General features: G+C 40.4%; 1 protein-coding gene across 2 annotated transcripts in view; it reads right to left on the minus strand.

Moving 5' to 3' along the window:
• The window catches only part of VPS41 (VPS41, HOPS complex subunit), a 200,147-nt gene that overhangs the window by 110,796 nt on the left and 68,614 nt on the right, over nt 1-20,737 (minus strand). The window contains exon 1 of one of the 2 annotated variants that reach the window (XM_005679351.3): nt 10,409-10,413. The exons of the other annotated variant lie outside the window; for it this stretch is intronic. The gene's annotated coding sequence lies outside the window, so the exon portion shown is untranslated. Of the gene's footprint in view, nt 1-10,408; nt 10,414-20,737 lie in introns of those variants that run through there. 2 annotated transcript variants of the gene reach the window in all.

Raw genomic sequence — 20,737 nt, forward strand, 5'->3', positions numbered from 1 at the left:
CTGAGCTAGAAAGTAATGGCCAGGGCAGACCAAGACTCCCAGACCTTGAAAGGCCACTCAGGGACTGATGATGCGGAGAGAAATTCCCACGTTACAGGTGGAGACAGCTGGCTATAGAACCCTTTGTTATCCAGATCCCAAAATCACTCCTGAAATGCAGCTCATGAAAGCCAAGCTATCTCCTTAAAAGTTCCTAAAATGTTAGAGGAAAAGACCTCGCAGACAGATCTTTGATCCATTTACAAGAGAATAAACCAATCCCAGATGAGATTCACAACAGAAGATCAGAGCCAGAGTTCTGACCTTGAGAGCAGTGAAGAGAACTTTGTGATGGGCAGCAAAGAAGATGCAAAACAAAAGCTGAACTGAGAAAGCATTGAGGCTGGCACGTCTAGACTTCTTTCTGGTTAATGAGTCTGAATGACCAGTTTTTACAGTCTCCTTTGGATACGTTGTTTCCTCACTGAGTACCTCCTGTTAACAATTTTCTGATTCTGACCTTTTGTTCATCAAACAATTTAATACCCATTTTACTCTTGGCAAATATAAACCCCACCTACCTCTGACTGTAACTTAATTGACATTTGATTACAATCTACCTCAGACTGTAATTTAATAGGTGCACAGAACAGGATCACTGCCAAGGTTTCCTGTGCTGACCACTGCGGTGGATGCTATCCATGTGTGACTATACAGAAAGTTTAATTAGTTAAAGTCAATCATAGTTAAAAATTCATTTCCCCACTTGTGCCTGCACATGCCAAGCACTTAAGCCACATGTGACCAGCAGATAACGTATGAGAAAGCACACAGATCACGGAATGTTTTCATCATTTCAGAGAGTTCTACGGACAGCGTTATTCCAGGCCCACAAGACTGAGCTGCAATGCTTCTTCACAAGGCTCTCTGTACAACTTACAGTCAGAAGTGCATTTTCTCCCCATGTATCTGTCAAATAGTTTTCTTTCATTTCTTCTTGTATTCTGTGCTCATAGCCTGTGCTAAGATTCTCAGAATTGTACTGTATTATTTTTAAAAAACCTGGCATACACGTTAGCTGATCCTCACGACTTTTGAGGAAAGCAGTCAGTCTAAGGTGGTTATTTCCATCTCACGATAAGGAAAATGAGGCCTCAAGAGTTTACTTGTGAGCTGATCTTAACTGCAAGGCCTTTGATACCTTATAGCATCTCAGGGAGATATCTGTGCTATAATTAAAATTGAATGCTGTATTTTCATACCTGATAAATCCTTTAATGTAACACATTTGAACCACATGAAAAATCAGATTTCTGCTTTAAGTGATTCATCCCCTAGTCTTGACGATCTTTAAAAAAAACTGGTGTGGGAGGCTCAGGGCTAAAATATTTACTTTTAATTCCACTAATGTTATTAATATACCATTTGTATTTTGCTTGTTAAAAAAAAAAAAAATCCCAAATCATGAGTCTGATCTTCCTTTCTGAAAGGGCTTCCTTTCTGAAAGGGCTTCCTGTCTGAAACGGCTCTTCCTGATGTCTTCCCAATCCGTAATGACTGATATATTCTTCTAGTTGCTCAAGACAAAAAACTTTGGATCCATTCTTGACTCTTCTTCCAGACTTTACCTCATTATCTGTCAGCAATTCCTGCTGCTGCTGCTGCTAAGTTATGTCAGTTGTGTCCGACTCTGTGAGACCCCACAGATGGCAGCCCACCAGGCTCCCGTCCCTGGGATTCTCCAGGCAACAATACTGGAGTGGGTTGCCATTTCCTTCTCCAGGGGAATCTTTCCAACCCAGGGATCGAACCCAGGTCTCCCACATTGCAGGCAGACACTTTAACCTCTGAGCCACCAGGGAATCAACAAGGATTTTTCCCAAATATTTAGTTTTAGAAAGGAAGCACAAAAATAGACACTCCTCTTACACTGGAAGCAGTAATTCAAATCTGGAGAAACTCTGAAAGATCATTTAGCAATATGCATCAAAATTCTTTAAAATATGCACTGCCTATTACAACCAAGAAGAAGAACGAAGATTATTTTGCAAAAACATGCTTTCCATAGCAGATCTCTCTTTTAAGACACTGAGAAATGGAAATTACCTATAGTTCTAAAAGTGAGAAGTCTAAATGATAATTTTTTTTTAACTAAGTTTGCTGTTGTTCAGTCGCTAAGTCATGTCCGACTCTTTGCGACCCCATGGACTGCAGAACGGGAAGCCAGGCTTCTCTGTCCTTCACCGTCTCCTGGAGTTTCCTCAAACTCACGTCCATTGGGGCTTCCCTGGTGACTCAGCCGGTAAAGAATCCACCTGCAATGCAGAAGACCTCAGTTCAATCCCTGGGTTGGGAAGATCTCCTGAAGAAGGGAAAGGCTACCCATGCCAGTATTCTGGCCTGGAGAATTCCATGGACTGCATATTCCATGGGGCTACAGAGTTGGAGCAACTTTCACTTTCTTTCACATTCATGTCTACTGAGTTGGTGGTGCCATCCAGCCATCTCATCCTCTGTTGTTCCTTTCTCCTCCTGCCCTTAATCTATCCCAGCATCAGGCTCTAAAAAGAAATATTACATAGAAAAAAAATTGGCTTTGATCAAAGAGAGGTCTGTTCTTTGCCTCTGGCTTCTAGGAAGTCATCTATGCCACACCTACATAGCTAACAGTTATGTCTTATGGGGGGGCTACTCAAAACCAATCCTGTGATTTAGGGTAAAGTCTTTGGGTCACAGGGTATTAGTCAGTCCAGAAGCTGAGATCAACCATGTCGATCCATGGTTGGATCAACCGTGACTCATCAATCAATCAAGCCTACAGAATAGAGCCCTAATAAAATCCCTCAATATGGGAACGAGGGTGCTGAGCATCCTGGTAAGCACACATCTATGTAGGGGTGGGGGTACCAAGCTTCACTTTTTGGAAGCATCCCAGGCACTGTCCTTCCTTTGGCTCAATTATTGATCTGCATCATTTTTCCGTAATAATCCATCACTGTGAGTAAAAGAGAGTTCAGTGGGTTCTGTGAGGTCTTTAACTAATTATGAAACATGAAGATGGATTTGGGAACCCCCAGAACTTGCAGTTGGTTTCAGAAGTCTTCAGCAGACTTGGAAGCCTAGAGGACTATGCATTCAAACCTTATAATTTAGCTATATGATCTAATGTTTATAAATGCATGCATGCTCAGCTGTAGTCAACTCTTTGCAACCCGCAGGCTCCTCTCTCCATGGAATTTCCCAGGCAAGAATATTGGAGTGAGTTGCCATTTCCTACTCCAAGGGATCCTAACCCAGGGATCAAATCACTATTATATTTACAGGTATTTATATATATATGTCTAGAAGTAGATTTCCCAAAATATTACCATTACTTCTGTCTGAATGCTGACATACTATTACTGTGATGACTGTTCCTTTCTAGGTTTTGCGGATTTGCAGGGTGGGGTGGCAGTGGGGGGCCGTGTTACATAGCATGCGAGATTTCAGTTCCTCAACCAGAGATCAAACCTGTTCCCTGCATTGGGAGCACGGAGTCCTAACCACTGGACTACCAGGGAAGTCCCTGCTGATTTTTTACAACAAATATTTATTTTGTTTGTAATTAAAAGATAAATATTTTTAAATTATTATATAGTAAATCCATGAATCTAAAAACAAAAAGAAATCACAATTAATCTTACTTGATAAAGCCATCCTTTGGGGGACCTGCAGCATACACTTTTATCCGGAGCAGTTAACTGTGCATGTTAGTTTTTATAACAGTTTCATAACACTTAATAAAGAATAAACAACAAGATTTCAATAGTACAGCTGTCAATGGTACATAATCATGCCAATCAGGAACAAATGCCTCATGTATATCTGTCTTTTCTAAACACTAGAAATAAGCAGCAACAACAACACAACAGGAATAAGAAAAGATACGGGAGGAAACCAGGAGTGCAAGATTCAGCTTTCCTTCAATGCTGATTTTTCCCATCTGCCTGCTTTATACATATAATGTAGGGAGTATGCTGCAGAAAGATAGACTACTGGAATAGATGTGGACAAGGTTACAGAACCAGAGGGAAAACAGACCAGAGAAAAATGGCCTCAGCTGTATTTTCCATTAGCTACAATTTTATTCCTAATGGAGACATGTTTGGAATTCTGGACAATATAAGTGAGTTGGTTCAAAAATCAATAATGTCAAGCTGACACCATAGAACATACAAAAATGTTTCCTTAATGGAACAAAAAAAAAAAAAAGAAGCCCAAGGAAACAGGAGGGGCCCAGGACCAGCACATACCTTCTAAAGCCAAGTCCACGACAGGTGGTCCCACGGTCTTAAATTTAAAGAAAAGGCAAAATCACCCGCATGTCCACCTCATGTGATAATCAATTACCTAATGTACGAGGCTTGAAATAAATACACTTAGTATGGATTATGTCAGCTCTTCAATTAGGAATAAATTCACGGTCGTTTCAAAAGCTGCTTTTAATGGTGTTCTTTGTGGCCACTTCTTTTCCCCCGATGCTCCTCATCATCCCACCTTAAGCTATTGGTCTCCCAATGTGAACCTCAGAAATCAATCTGCTAATGTATAATTGGTAAGGCTCCTCTGACTAACAAATGGATAATTGATTCCTTCACAAATGCTGCATCCCCATGGACACTGACTGGAAAGAATAAGAAACAGAAGACGGGGTTTCGTTTACGTTCTCCCGGAGACCCACTACTCAGCAATGGCAACATCCACAGGGCTGCCCACGCAGCTCCATGCTCTTCAGTCATGTGAGCAAGCAAGCTGTCCTCCATCACACATGTGAAAAACACATGTGTCCTTTCAGACTTGGGAAGAGCTCAGTTTACTGCTGATTTTCCTCTCCCCTGAGGACACACTCTGAAATAAGCCAGACCTCCAGTTGGATTTAAGAAGTCTCTGCAAAATACACCTAACTGTGAGTTTTCTACACATCTACACAACAAAAGGAAGCAAAAGAAACATTTATTTTCTGGTGGACTTATTCTATGGTTCGATGGCCTAACTTAAAAAAGAAATTTATTGAAGAACAATTGATTTACAATACTGTGTTAATTTCTGCTGTACAGCAAAGTGATTCCGTTAGACACACACACACTCATATATATATGTATATATATTTTTTTCGTGTTCTTTTCCATTATGTTTGTATCACAAGATATTGAACATACAGCTCCCTATATTATAGAGCAGAATCTTATTTATCCATTTTTTAATATAATAGTTTGCATCTGCTAATTCCAAACTCCCAAATACATCCCTCTCCCACTTCCTTCCCCTTGGCAACCACCAGTATATTCTCTATGCTTCTCTCTCATAGGTAAGTTCACGTGTGTCATATTTTACATTGTGGAATATAAGTCGTATCGTGTGGTATTTGTTTTTTCTCTTTCTGACTTATTTCAGTTAATATGCTCTCTCTAGGTTCATCCATGTTACTGCAAATGCAGAAGGGCCTAACCTTAACTAAAAACCCTCAGACCTTCTTAGCTGCTCTTAGATTTCATCTCTAGGTTCACTTTAAATCCTTCCAATCAAGATGGGGAATAATCAAAGAGAGGCAACACTGAAGCTGGAGAACCTGTGTGGAGTTTTCTCAAAAATCTCAGCTTACAGCTTCAGTAAAAACAAAAGAGAAGGCTTAAAGGCTCCAGCCCATTCCTTGGGAGATCCTCTCAATGTCCCTGTCACTCCTAAACACCATGGCAACTGGCCCAGCCCATCATTACTGCCAAGAGGTTCTCCTGAGGCCACTAAGAACTTGCTGGGGTTGAAGCATTTGGAGGCCTTTCAGCTTCACTTTGCTTGATCACTCTGTGACAAATGACCCTGCTGCCCACTGTTTCCTTCCAACTTTCTCTTCCCTCAGCATGAGGACCACACCCTCTCCATTGTTCAACCTACCACTATGGGCTATAAAGCACTGTTGAATAACGCAATAAACCAAAAGGTAAGGACGCCATGTTACTTATAGTCTGGGGACAAAAACAAAATACATCATTCTTACCTATCACATTACAAAAATAAAAGGCTAAAAAATCATGAACCCACTGTATGTTGTTTCAGTTCAGTTCAGTTCAGTCGCTCAATCGTGTCCGACTCTTTGCGATCCCATGAATCACAGCACTGGCCTCCCTGTCCATCACCAACTCCCGGAGTTCACTCAGACTCACGTCCATCGAGTCGGTGATGCCATCCAGCCATCTCATCCTCTGTCGTCCCCTTCTCCTCCTGCCCCCAATCTCTCCCAGCATCAGAGTCTTTTCCAATGAGTCAACTCTTCGCATGAGGTGGCCAAAGTACTGGAGTTTCAGCTTTAGCATCATTCCTTCCAAAGAAATCCCAGGGCTGCTCTCTTTCAGGATGGACTGGTTGAAACTCCTTGCAGTCCAAGAGACTCTCAAGAGTCTTCTCCAACACCACAGTTCAAAAGCATCAATTCTTCGGTGCTCTGCCTTCTTCACAGTCCAACTCTCACATCCATACATGACTACTGGAAAAACCATAGCCTTGACTAGACGGACCTTTGTTGGCAAAGTTATCTAAGTTGGTCATAACTTTTCTTCCAAGGGGTAAGTGTCTTTTAATTTCATGGCTGCAGTCACCATCTGCAGTGATTTTGGAGCCCCCCAAAATAAAGTCTGACACTGTTTCCCCATCTATTTCCCATGAAGTGATGGGACCAGATGCCATGATCTTCGTTTTCTGAATGTTGAATTGTAAGCCAACTTTTTCACTCTCCTCTTTCCCTTTCATCAAGAGGCTTTTTAGTTCCTCTTCACTTTCTGCCATAAGGGTGGTGTCATCTGCATATCTGAGGTTATTGATATTTTTCCTGGCAATCCTGATTCCAGCTTGTGTTTCTTCCAGTCCAGCGTTTCTCATGACGTATTCTGCATATAAGTAAAATAAGCAGGGTGACAATATACAGCCTTGACATACCCCTTTTCCTATTTGGAACCAGTCTGTTGTTCCATGTCCAGTTCTAACTGTTGCTTCCTGATCTGCATACAGATTTCTCAAGAGGCAGGTCAGGTGGTCTGGTATTCCCATCTCCTATGTTGTTTAGGAGATACAAATATAGTATATTTTCCTTTAAGAAAATGAGGGAGGAAGAGAAACCATCAAAAAACTTTACATCTTGAGTGCACACGTATGACAAAGGCTAGGGCAAGAGACTGAAAAAAATCCTAGAAGAAACGATGAAGTTTGACTTCGAAGCAATAATAAATTCTGGATATTTAACAAACAGGCTTCCTAGGTGATGCTAGTGGCAAAGAACAAGCCTGCCAATGCATGAGACTTGAGAGACGCGAGTTTGATCCCTGGGTGAGGAAGATCCCCTAGAGGAAGGCATGGCAATCCACTCCAGTATTCTTGCCTGGAGAACTCCATGGACAGAGAAGCCTGGTGGGCTACCGTCCAAGGGTTTTTAAGAGTCAGACATGACTAAAGTGACTTAGTATCCATGTTATAAAATTTAAATGAAATAAATGAAGATCTTAAAAATCTTTAACAACAAAAACAAAAGAGTAACAATAATGACTAAACATACAATAAAACACTGGTTCAGGACTGAAACAAAATAATGCAAAAATAAACACTAAAATAACAGAGATAAAGATTAGGAGACTAGAAATTTCAGTTACCATCAGGAATTTAAATTACCAAATTAATCACCAGAAAGCTAGATGATGACCTTCATTTAAATGGTAAACTTAATGCTTTTCACACCAGGGGCAGATAATGAACAGGACAGCACCTACACATTCTCTGGTCCAGTTCACCAGCCTTATCCTTCACAGGTGCACACTAGTTTCTTAGGTGACTCTCCTCTCCTGTCACTGAATAGCTGAGTCACCACTGTGTTGTCAGTGACTTCTCTTCCTGTCCCCTGTTTCCATTAGGAAGCAAGGGAAGATATTTAAAGTTGGAGGCATATAGATTCTTAGATAAGTACACTTAGAACTGAATTATGATAACCACCTAAGAAGAGTCCAGAACTTGTCTACAAAATACAAGAATAACAGTGTTACTGTTTTTGTTTTGTGTTTGTTTTTTTTTTTTCGAGTATTATATCTTTAAATTTGATCACAATCATTCACCAATGAAAAAGCTTGGCTCGCTGCCTTATTTGTACCTCTTTTCCATTTCTCATAGGCATGGATGTGGGAAATATCACATGCTGGGCTGCCATTTATGCCAGCTGATGAGCAAAGGAAGACCCTCAAAAGAAACCAATCATGTAAGGTATATTAAAAAAGTGACTGTCTACTCCCTTCAACTCCTTAAGTTGATTCATTCACTAACCCAGTAAAGGGTTTTTTGCCTGAATGCTGCCACCAAAGCTGCTTATGGAAAGGTCACCAACACAGACCCGGCTTTCAAAGTCAGTGGATGTTGTTTGGTCCTCATGACTTTCTGGCATCTGCAACTCACCTCCATTGGCTTCCACTTCTTGTTTCTGTTTTGCCTTTCTGATCACAACTTTCAGTCATGCTCCCTGGCTATAGTTCTTCTTTAGTGTCTGTCTTCACCTCTCTCCAGTCTCCCTTTAGAGTGGTAGACTCAAACTCAACAACTACACCCAGCTCCATGTCAACCAACCATCTGCAGAACCATGGCCGCCTTCTGTATCTCAGTTTCACCAAATGACCCTCAGCCTACTAGTCATCCAAGACCAATCCTTCTCCCTCACACCCCACAGGAGCAACTGAAAATGACTAAGTCCTCTCATTCTACCTCTCTCGATCAGAGCATGCCTACTTCACAACAATAACTCACTCTGTTGTCTGCCTCCAGCACTTAACTTGAGCTCCCAGAGAGCAGAAATTTACTTTATTTACTTATTTATTTTTGGCCACAGCACATGACTTGTGGGATCTTAGTTCCCCAACCAAAATTTGAACCTGGAACCTCATACAGAGTCCTAACCTTTGGACTGCCAGGGAATTCCCACATAAACCTACTTTAAGCCCAGCAGCTGGCACAGAAGAACTTGATGATGCTGCCAAAAGAATAAGAACCCCAGTCTTTCCAAGTGTGAGGCTCTGAACCAGAAAACAGGTTAAATAAACAAACAAATGCTCTGTAGAAAGAAAACTAATTAAGAGCAGAATAGATAAAAAATCAAAACAATTTTGCTATAATGTTATTTTCCTAAGAATAAGAGAAGTTTTAAAGAACAGTAAAGCCTCAAAGTAAGTTCAATGGGAAGTCAAGTTCTAATGCACCCCTGCTCTTTCAAAATCTGAGGTTTTCAATATTCAACATCAGACTTTAAAAGCTGAAGAGAAGCTGATGGCTTACATACAGCAGTCACTTCCTCGTGGTACCTACTATATTTCATAGTTGAAATGACTATACAAGAACTGTGTCTTCTTATTAAGTCTTAACAGCCCTACCTCTCTAAGATTTAGTATCTACATTAGTTTGAGGTTCTTAAAGTGATATTTCAGTTTTTATAGAAACTGGTCTTTCTGCAGATGAGGGACAATGCTTTATTTATCCGCAGCGATTCATTCCAATTTGAGAAAAAGTCATTTATTTTCTACTCTGAATAAACAGAAGGGACGGTGATGAACTGTAGCATAGCTGCATATAAGTTACATTGAAAATTCTGCATAATAATGTGGCTGGAATACCCCTTATTCCACAGCTACTGATCATCTTTTATAAATTTATACCTTCAAAAGTACATCCCTTTTCATAGAAATGGAAAAAAAACATTCCTAAAATTCAAATGGAATCACAAGAGACCCTGAATAGTCAAAACAATCTGGAGAAAGAAATGGAGACATCACACTTCCTGACTTCAAAGTGAAAGTCATGTCCAGCTCTTTGTGATCTCATGGACTATACAGTCCATGGATTCTCCAGGCAAGAATACTGGAGTGGGTAACCATTCCATTCACTGGGGGAATCTTCTCAACCCAGGGATCACACCCAGGTCTCTCACATTGCAGGTGGACTCTTTACCGGCTGAGACACCAGGGAAGCCCACTTCAAACTGTATTAAAAACCCATAGTAATCAGCACAGTAGAATTACTGGCATAAAAACAGACGCATAGACCAATGGAAAAGAAGCAATAAATCCACATCCATAAGGTTACCTAATATTTGATAAGGAAGCCAAAAACATTTAATGGGGAAAGGATACTACCCTCAGTAAATGGTAGGAAAACTGGATGCTCACATGTAAAAGAATGAAACTGGACTCTCATATACCACTCACAAAAATTAACCCAAAAATGGATTAAAAACTTAAGGATAATATCTGAAACTGTAAAACTCTTAGAAGAAAATAATGCAGAAAAGCTCCTTGACATTGGTCTTTGCAATGATTTTTTGGATAAGACACCAAAGGCACAAGAAACAAAGTCAAAAGTCAACAAGTGGGACTACATCAAACTAAAAAGCTCCTGTGCCACAAGAGAAAATAAACAAAATGAAAGATGGCCTAAAGAATGGAATAAAATATCTGCAAACTAAATATCTGACAAGGAGTTCATATTTAAAATATATAAAGAACTCATACAATAACTCTGGGGGAAAAAAAAAGTTGATTCAAAAATGGGCAGAAGCCTTGAATAGACATTTCTCCAAATAAGATATACAAATGACTAACAGTGCTAGAAAAGGTGCTCAACAATTCTAGTTATCAGGGAAATGCAAATAAAAACCACAATGAGGTATCACTTCACAGCTGTTAAAATGACTATTATCAAAAAGATCACAAATAACAAATGTTAGTGAGAATGTGGAGAAAAGAGAACCCTGATGCACAGCTGGTGGGAATGCAAATTTGTACAGCCAGTCAGGAAAACTGTGGAGACTCCTCAAGAAATTAAAAATAGAACTACCATAAAATTCGGCAATATCACTTCTATATATATTCAAAGGAAATGAAATGAGGATCTCAAAGAGAAAAATCTTTGCACCTGCACATTCATTTCAGCATTATTCACAACAGCCAAGATGGCAACAACCTAGATGACCGCCAACAAATAAATGAATGAAGAAAATGTGATGTATATCTATATATAATATGATTTAACCATAAAAAAAAAAAGCCATTTGCAGCACCATGGAAGGATTTTCTGGTTATTATACTTAGTGAAATAAGTCAGAAAACCAAAGATAAAAACTCATACGTGGAATCTAAAAACAATGAACTCATAGAAAGAGAATAAAACAGTGGTTGCAGGGGCCAGTGGGTAGGAAAATGCAGAAATGTTAGTCAAAGGGTATAAACCTTTAGTTACAAGATAAGTTAGTTCCAGGGATCTCATGTACAACATGGTGACTGTGGGTAACAATATTGCATTATATACTTGAAAACTGCTGTGAGAATAGTGCTTTAATGTTCTCATCATGACAAGGACAACAAAACAGCAATGAAGTGAGGTGAAGAATGTGTTAACTAATCTTACTGTGGTAACACTTCACAGCATATATAGGGATCAAGTCATATATCAAAGCATAACATGGTACACATTAAATTTATGTATTAAGTCAATTATATCTCAATGAAGCAGAGGGAATGAAGTAAAGCTATATCATATGATATCATATGTGGAATTGAAATATATGTGTTAATATGAAAAAATATAAACAGATTATATATGGGGCTTCCCTTGTGGCTCAGACAGTAAAGCGTCTGCCTACAATGCAGGAGACCTGGGTTCGGGCCCTGGGTCGGGAAGTTCCCCTGGAGAAGGAAATGGCAATCCACTCCAGTATTCTTGCCTGGAAAATCCCACAGACGGAGGAATATTTATATATTATTATATATTGATATATAGTGTCACCATGCTTATTTAACTTACATGTAGAGTACATCATGAGAAACGCTGGGCTGGATGAAGCACAAGCTGGAATCAACACTGCCCGGAGAAATATCAATAACCTGATATATGCAGATGACACCACCCTTATGGCAGAAAGCAAAGAGGAACTAAAGAGCCTCTTGATGAAAGTGAAAGAGAGTGAAAAAGTTGGCTTAAAATTCAACATTCAGAAAACTAAGATCATGGCATCTGGTCCCATCACTTCATGGCAAATAGATGGGGAAACAATGGAAACAGTGAAAAACTTTATTTTTCTGGGCTCCAAAATCACTGCAGATGGTGACTGCAGCCATGAAGTTAAAAGACGCTTGCTCCTTGGAGAAAAGCAATGACCAACCTAGACAGCATATTAAAAAGCAGAGACATTATTTTGTCAACAAAGGTCCATCTAATCAAAGCCATGGTTTTTCCATTAGTTATGTTTCGATGTGAGAGTTGGACTATAAAGAAAGCTGAGCACTGAAGAATTGATGCTTTTGAACTGTGGTGTTGAAGAAGACTCTTGAGAGTCCCTTGGACTGCAAGATCCAACCAGTCCATCCTAAAGGAAATCAGTCCTAAATATTTATTGGAAGAACTGATGCTGAACTTTAAGCTCCAATACTTTGGTCAACTGATGCAATACTTTTCATTGGAAAAGACCCTGATGCTGGGAAAGATTGAAGGCAGGATGAGAAGAGGACAACAGAGCATGAGATGGTTAGATGGCATCACTGACTCGATGGACATGAGACTGAGCAAGCTCCGGGAGTTGCTGATAGACAGGGAAGCTTGGTGTGCGCAGTCCGTGGGGTCACAGAGAGTCAGACATGACTGACCGACTGAACTGACTGATGCACACACACATACAAATGAACTTATTCAGAAAACAGAAATAGACTTACAGACATATGAAACAAACTTAGGATCACCAAAGGGGAAAGGAGGGTAGGGTAAATTAGGAGTTTGGGATTAACATACACATACTACCATATATAAAATAGGGTAAAAAAAAAAAAAACAACGCAAGATCCCACTGTACAGCACAGGGAATTATGCTCAATATTTTCTAATAACCTATAAGGGAAAAGAATCTGGAAAAGGATAGATATATATGTAAAACTGAATCACTTTGCTGTATACCTGAAACACAACACTGTAAATCAACTATACCTCAATTTTTTTTTTAAGTACAGCCTATTCATACAAGCAAAGTGGGTTTCGAAGTGAAAACTACTTGAATAAGTTACATTTTAGTCAATATTGAGAGTACCAATACTGCATTTTAATAATATGAAACAATTACATGTCTGTTATGTTAGGTGAGGTCTGCTATACTTCCAATATAAGAGCACAATAAGAGTCCCCAAATAGCACCATTTATTGATTTCCCTCTCACAGTGACTTTGAACTTGCTGTAGTGCTTCAAGTAACTTTAGGGTTCATCACAGCTTTCCCTTAATGCTATAGAATTTATGTAAATAATGGGAAATGTGAACATATGGACAGTCCACTGTCTACACTTATCACTGGATAGCCTCATATTCTACTGATATAACCTCTACAAGAAGAATACTGTTTGATAGAAAAAAATATATATTATCTCTAGTTCTCCACTTAAATGTAACTTCGATTCTAATGATCAAATAACCAAATTATCCTTTTAGATAATGAACTCTTTAATTTTAACTCTGATATCCTGAACATCATGCAAAAGAAATAAAAATCATCTGGGAATGAGAAATAGTTTTGAACAAGAGTTACCATGCTTGAAAAGAATTTTGTCCATCCACTGTTATCATTGTTTTACATGAACACTCTGCATTAATAAGACTGCTGATAAGTCAGTCCTGCTGTTCACAAAAACGTTCCTAAATTTATTTTTTCTGACCTTTGAAAAATATTCTCCAACAAAAATTCTTAACCATGCCCCCCATAAGAGCACACTGGGTGTGCCTCGGATGCTGGCAACTTACAAGGACCATTTGCAACCTCCCCTGACCCCTCAAGGCCCACTGCTGTCCCCACTGTGTGGCAACAGATGCACATGGCTGGCTCCCAACAGGCTCAGGTTCACCCGCTGGACTCACAACCTCAGCACAGCGGGGGCACGAATGGCCTTGCCACTGCAGAAGACTTACTAGATACACGTTCGTTTTCTAAATCCTAACAACCTTTAAAAGCACAGGGAGGATTTGGAAGAGACTGCCTCCTAAGAAGCGGGCACACTGCTGATTCCTAGAGCTGTTTTCCTTTTGTTAAACTCCATCTTCTGCCCATGCCAGCTACATTCCCTGCCACAAAAGTAGGAGGAGGCTCGCTTGCACACACCATGTAACCAAGACAGAGAGTCACCATCTTGGCACCAATTAAAACATAACTTTGATAAAAGGCAAAAACAGCCTTTTGGTCCACATTTCTCTTAGTTCACCTGCAAGGGATTGTCCTAAATGTCAGCGGCATGCTGTGAACAGGCTAAATGGGATCCTTGCCCTTAGGAAGCTGGCAAATCACTGGAACACTGTTCATGTTTATACGGGGACCTTCTGGGGACACAACAAAGCTGCAGTGGTCCCCAACAGTGAGAGGGAAGAGCAGCACATTGGAGCTGGAGCCTGTCTTCCCCAGAGCGTGCGATGCCCCTATGCTGAACACTTGAGAGCAGACACCTCGGAGCAGTCTTCCTGTGATGACTTGCCTGGCTGTCTACAATACTATATGTCACACATGAGGGAGGAAATCTTTAGCAGAACCTTCTAGGTAAATCGGTTTGAGCAACAGCAGAAAGAGCCAGTAGTTTCTTTTGCTGGTATTTGTACCAGACACTATGCTGAGTTGTGATGCCACCATGAAAACAATCTGTTTTACTGGAAAACCATTAGTGAAGGAACTTTTGCTTATATTTTACCAGACACTGTGCTGGGTTGTGATGCCATCATAAAAACAATCTGTTTTACTGGAAAGCCACTATTGAAGGAATTAACATCTGTTATGTATATAAATGACCTGAAAAGAAATACAACTGATAGCTTTCAAATAGCGAAATATAATGTATGAAGTGTGTCTTAACCTGAGTTAAGAGTTTTCTTGCTTATACATGTTCCCAATAAAGATACAAAGGAAGGAGTGATAGAAAAAGGGAAAGCAGGAACTTCTCTGGTGGTCCAGCAGTTAAGACTCTGCTTCCACTGAAGTGGGCGCAAGTTCAATACTGGTCAGGGAAAGGAAGATCCCACATGTCGCATGATGTGGCCAAAAAAATACCATAAAACTTAAATTTAAAAAAGAGAAAGAAAGAAAAGAAAAAGGAAAGCAGAGGGAATTCCCTGGTAGCCTACTGGTTAGGATTCCAGGCTTTCACTGCTGTGTCCCAGGTTCAGTCTCTGGTTGGGGAACTGACACCTCACAAGCTGCACTGTGCAGCCAAAAAAAAGAAAATAAAAAAGGAAAGCAGAGTCAGGAGAGACGTGCCAAGTCATCAGTTTAGTGTAAGGGTAAAATGCAAAACAACAACTCACTAATAAATGCATTTCGCAAAAGAGCAACTGGTATCAGCAAAACCTGTACATAATACATAGAGAGTTCAACAACAAACAAGGCCTGCCTTCAAGGTGTTTGTGTATGCAGTCTGGGACCACAGCGCTTCGCACACACCTCTGATTTACAATTTAACACCTTAGATTACAGATGGCTGTTTATGTAACTAGTTCCACAACTGATTCAACCTGAGAACAGGGGCTGTGTTTTATAATTCTTTATACCCCTTGCACATCCTTACAGAATGCTGGCTAGGAATAAGAAGCCATCATTGAATGAATATGAAGGACGGACTCCTCTGAGTGGGGTCATCAGAAAGGTGTCACAGAGAGGGAAGGACACTAAGCATTTCCACAAAGACAGGAAAGCACATTCCAGCGAGAGCCAAAGGGCAGTGTGGATACAGTGCAGGCCATGACACGGGAGAACGTAGCTCAGACAGAAAGCCTGGCGGCCTCAGGGAGAGCTCTGTTTTATTCCCAGGCATCGAAGAGCCACAGGAGTATTTTCAGGGAGGAGAATGACAAACTCCCAGCTCTCCTCTGAGACAATTACTTGGGCCACTGTGCAAAGGAGTGATTAGGGGAGACGTGGGGTGTCTAGGGCAGATCAGTGGAATTTCACTGCAAATTACTCAAGTGAGATTCAGTAATGACTTAAACAAGGGTGGTGGTGATATAAAGAGCCAGCAAGAGTACGAGCTCTGAGCAGCATCCAGGGGCTATACAGGGAAAGATGGGAGGCAGATGATGGAAGATAAATGTCACAGAGACAGAAGTAAACAGCGAGGAGGAGCAAAGATGAAGCCTTCTGAAGGGATGCTCTTCATCAGGGGCCAGGAAAAGCCCAGTCTTTGCAGGTAGTTGAAGACTGGCTTTGTGTCAGAAACCGTGTGTGCCTTAGTCACTTAGTCATGTCCAACTCTCTGCAACCCCATGGAATGGGTCCCACCAGGCTCCTCTGTCCATGGAATTCTCCAGGCAAGAATACAGGAGTGGGTAGCCATTCCCTTCTCCAGGGGATCTTCCCAACCCAGGGATCAAATCCGGGTCTCCTCCATTGCAAGTAGATTCTTTACTGTCTGAGCCACCAGGGAAACCCAGCAGTAATATTTAGATTCAACAAAAAACTTAACATTGTCTGGCCCACTAGAGGGCTTCCCAGGTGGTGCCAGTGGTAAAGAACCTGCCTGCCAATGCAGGAGACATAAAAGACGTGGGTTCGATCAGTCGGGAAGATCCTCTCTGGGAAAGCATGGCAATCCACTCGAGTATTCTTGCCTAGAGATCCCAACAACACCGCTGATAAACAAACAAGGACTTATGAGGGATACATGGTCTAATTAAAAGGTAGGACCTTGCTGAGGGAAGTTAAGTGCTATCAGCTCAGGGAGCCAGGACTCAGTAGCAAAGGCACAGTGCAGGCCCTTCAATGAGAAACCACATGGAAGACAGCCCAACTTGCTAAATTATCTCAAATAATAACTTAGGTTAGAAATAAACACTGATGTTTGACCACCCAAATACGTTTGACAGGCAGGTGATGAATACAGTGTCCTCCACTGCTGGCCGTGTGCCCAAGATTTCCAGCCTACAGGGTTCAACACTACGATTTCAAAATATAAAACTCCATTTTTTCCCAGAGAACACTGCCCCAGAGCATATAATACATTTTTCTATAAGAGTTAAGGCAACAAAAATGGGGCTGTCACCTCTAAGTCATATACAGAAAGCCCCCTACACATGAAACTTCAAGTTGTGCACTTTCAAAGATGTGGACGTGCCCCTGTATGCCAGCTGTTGTGCTGTACCACTGTACTTTTCAAGGTACTCTGCTGTAAGAGTTTAAATGGTTTTTTGTGTTTGTTTTCGATGTATTATTTGTGTGAAAAGTATTATAAACCTATTACAGTCCAGCACTATGTAGCCAATTGTGTCAGTTAGGAACCTAAGTTATTTTTGTTGGACCTACGAATGCACTCTTGAAACAGAACTCAATCACGTGTAGTGGAGTTACTGTAACTAGAAAAGGAATAATGAGCACATCACCAGTCTTTAAATTTCAGTCTGAAAGGGTTATCCCTTAGATTGTCCAGGTCCTAAGAGTCTGCTATGTCACTGTTAGTCCATCTATGAGCAGAAACTTAATTAACAAAACCTGCTCAAGAAAGGTGAACACAATGCAAACTCCTGATGGCTACAGAGCTATCTGAACATCGATCTTAGCAGGTATCTTTACTTAATTTCTCCATATCAAGTCAACGAAACCATCAATGATAAAGGAAAAGGCTGTCAGAAGTACAAATGTTCTTATTCTTCTCACTTTTATTTGTGACTTAATAATAGCACAGGGATGCTAATGCATTCTCTTTATCTAAAACCAATCTCTGAGAAAGTAAAGCCTTTGTGTTTCCACAGGTTGGGGGGAAAAAAAAATCACTTATCCCAAAAGGGCAGTACAAATAGTTTAAATGACTGAGACCAAGTTATTAACCAAACAGAAAATGCCCAAGTTCCTTTTCAGGCATAAGATGAAGAAAGACCATTTAAAACTTCACAAATTCACCTCTACTTTTACCACAGAAATTATTGTTCTAATGCTCTCCGGTGTACAATCACTACTTTATCAATTCTCCATTAAGTCATCTCCCAAGTAGACTGTCATCTCTCAACAGTTCTTGAAAGAAGCATCTTGGAGACCACATTGCAATGTCTCTACATTGAAAAGAAACTCCTGAAGTCAACTCACTAGAGCTACACTGGGATCCATTTGCAGAACCAAGGTAAGTAAGTAAACATGTTCTTAAAACTTCAAGGTAGTAAGCCTACTTGAGCCCAGTGATAAAAGATGCCTGCTCCCCAAATAAAAAAAGGGATCTGACAAAGCGAGAAGCAAATTAGTGGATAAGAGCAAGAGTGTCTTCCCTTCTCTTTTTTTTTCTTCCTGCCTCCCCCAGTTCCTCCCTCTCTCCCATGTTTCCCTGCTCTCCAGAACAGAGTGAAAGCCAACCATACAAATGAATTCAAAAGTAACAGCTCTCCTTCAGAAAGTGGCGTAAATGTCATGCAATCAGTCTCTTGACTTGACCCCATTCCTCCTAAGGGCTATCAGTGACTGATCCTCACACTACCTATTTTACAATACATTATTTTATGAAAAAATCTTCAAAATAGTCACATAAGTCAGGGGAGTGAGTATACTCTACATTTTATAAAGAAAGTGAAGGAATGGTAAAATAACCCACTCAAGCTAATGAAAGATTTATTTGCAAGTTGTTAAATTTGACTTGTTCGTGACTTCTGATTTTGAGACATCACATGAGTTGCCCAGATCAATGCTATTATTTCTGCTTGACAACAATGAACTTTTTAATTATGAATCAATTTAGAAGTTTACAATACATACTGACAAACTATAGGAAATAACAATTCTCAAAAGACTACATGGCCTCATTAGTAACCAAAAATATATATATACCTGAGATCAATTAATTTCCATTCTTTAGAAACTTAAGTGGCAGAGAACATTTGAATGATGACAGTCAATGCAACTTGATGAGATATACCAACATGTTCTCACCCAGTGCCGGTGGGAATGTAATTTGGTTCCAACAACACAAGAGAAGACTCTACACATGGACATCACCAGATGGTCAACACTGAAATCAGATTGATTATATCCTTTGCAGCCTAAGATGGAGAAGCTCTATACAGTCAACAAAAACAAGACCAGGAGCTGACTGTGGCTCAGATCATAAACTCCTTATTGCCAAATTCAGACTTAAATTGAAGAAAGTAGGGAAAACCGCTAGACCATTCAGGTATGACTTAAATCAAATCCCTTATGATTATACAGTGGAAGTGAGAAATAGATTTAAGGGCCTAGATCTGATAGATAGAGTGCCTGATGAACTATGGAATGAGGATTGTGACACTGTACAGGAGACAGGGATCAAGACCATCCCCATGGAAAAGAAATGCAAAAAAGCAAAATGGCTGTCTGGGGAGGCCTTACAAATAGCTGTGAAAAGAAGAGAGGTGAAAAACTAAGGAGGAAAGGAAAGATATAAGCATCTGAATGCAGAGTTCCAGAGAACAGCAAGAAGAGATAAGAAAGCCTTCTTCAGTGATCAATGCAAAGAAATAGAGGAAAACAACAGAATGGGAAAGACTAGAGATCTCTTCAAGAAAATTAGAGATACCAAGGGAACATTTTGTGCAAAGATGGGCTCGATAAAGGGCAGAAATGGTATGGACCTAACAGAAGCAGAAGATATTAAGAAGCGGTGGCAAGAATACATGAAAGAACTGTACAAAAAAGATCTTCACAACCCAGATAATCATGATGATGTGATCACTAATCTAGAGACAGACATCTTGGAATGTGAAGTCAAGTGGGCCTTAGAAAGCATCACTATGAACAAAGCTAGCGGAGGTGATGGAATTCCAGTTGAGCTGTTTCAAATCGTGAAAGATGATGCTGTAAAAGTGCTGCACTCAATATGCCAGCAAATTTGGAAAACTCAGCAGTGGCCACAGGACTGGAAAAGGTCAGTTTTCATTCCAATCCCAAAGAAAGGCAATGCCAGAGAATGCTCAAACTACTGCACAATTGCACTCATCTCACATGCCAGTAAAGTAATGCTCAAAATTCTCCAAGCCAGACTTCAGCAATCCGTGAACAGTGAACTTCCTGATGTTCAAGCTGGTTTTAGAAAACGCAGAGGAACCAGATATCAAATTGCCAACATCCGCTAGATCACGGAAAAAGCAAGAGAGTTCCAGAAAAACATCTATTTCTGCTTTATTGACTATGCCAAAGCCTTTGACTGTGTGGATCACAATAAACTGTGGAAAATTCTGAAAGAGACGGGAATACCAGACCACCTAACCTGCCTCTTTCAGATAGAACTGGACATGGAACAACAGACTGGTTCCAAAAAGGAAAAGGAGTATGTCAAGGCTGTATATTGTCACCCTGCTTATTTAACTTCTATGCAGAGTACATCATGAGAAACGCTGGACTGGAAGAAACACAAGCTGGAATTAAGATGCCGGGAGAAATATCAATAACCTCAGATATGCAGAAGACACCACCCTTATGGCAGAAAGTGAAGAGGAGCTAAAAAGCCTCTTAATGAAAGTGAAAGTGGAGAGTGAAACAGTTGGCTTAAAGCTCAACATTCAGAAAACAAAGATCATGGCATCTGGTCCCATCACTTCATGGCAAATAGATGGGGAAATATTAGAAACAGTGTCAGACTTTATTTTGGGGGGCTCCAAAATCACTGCAGATGGTGACTGCAGCCATGAAATTAAAAGACGCTTACTCCTTGGAAGAAAAGTTATGACCAACCTAGATAGTA

This window comes from Capra hircus, chromosome 4, assembly GCF_001704415.2.
Source record: "Capra hircus breed San Clemente chromosome 4, ASM170441v1, whole genome shotgun sequence".
NCBI lineage: Eukaryota > Metazoa > Chordata > Mammalia > Artiodactyla > Bovidae > Capra > Capra hircus.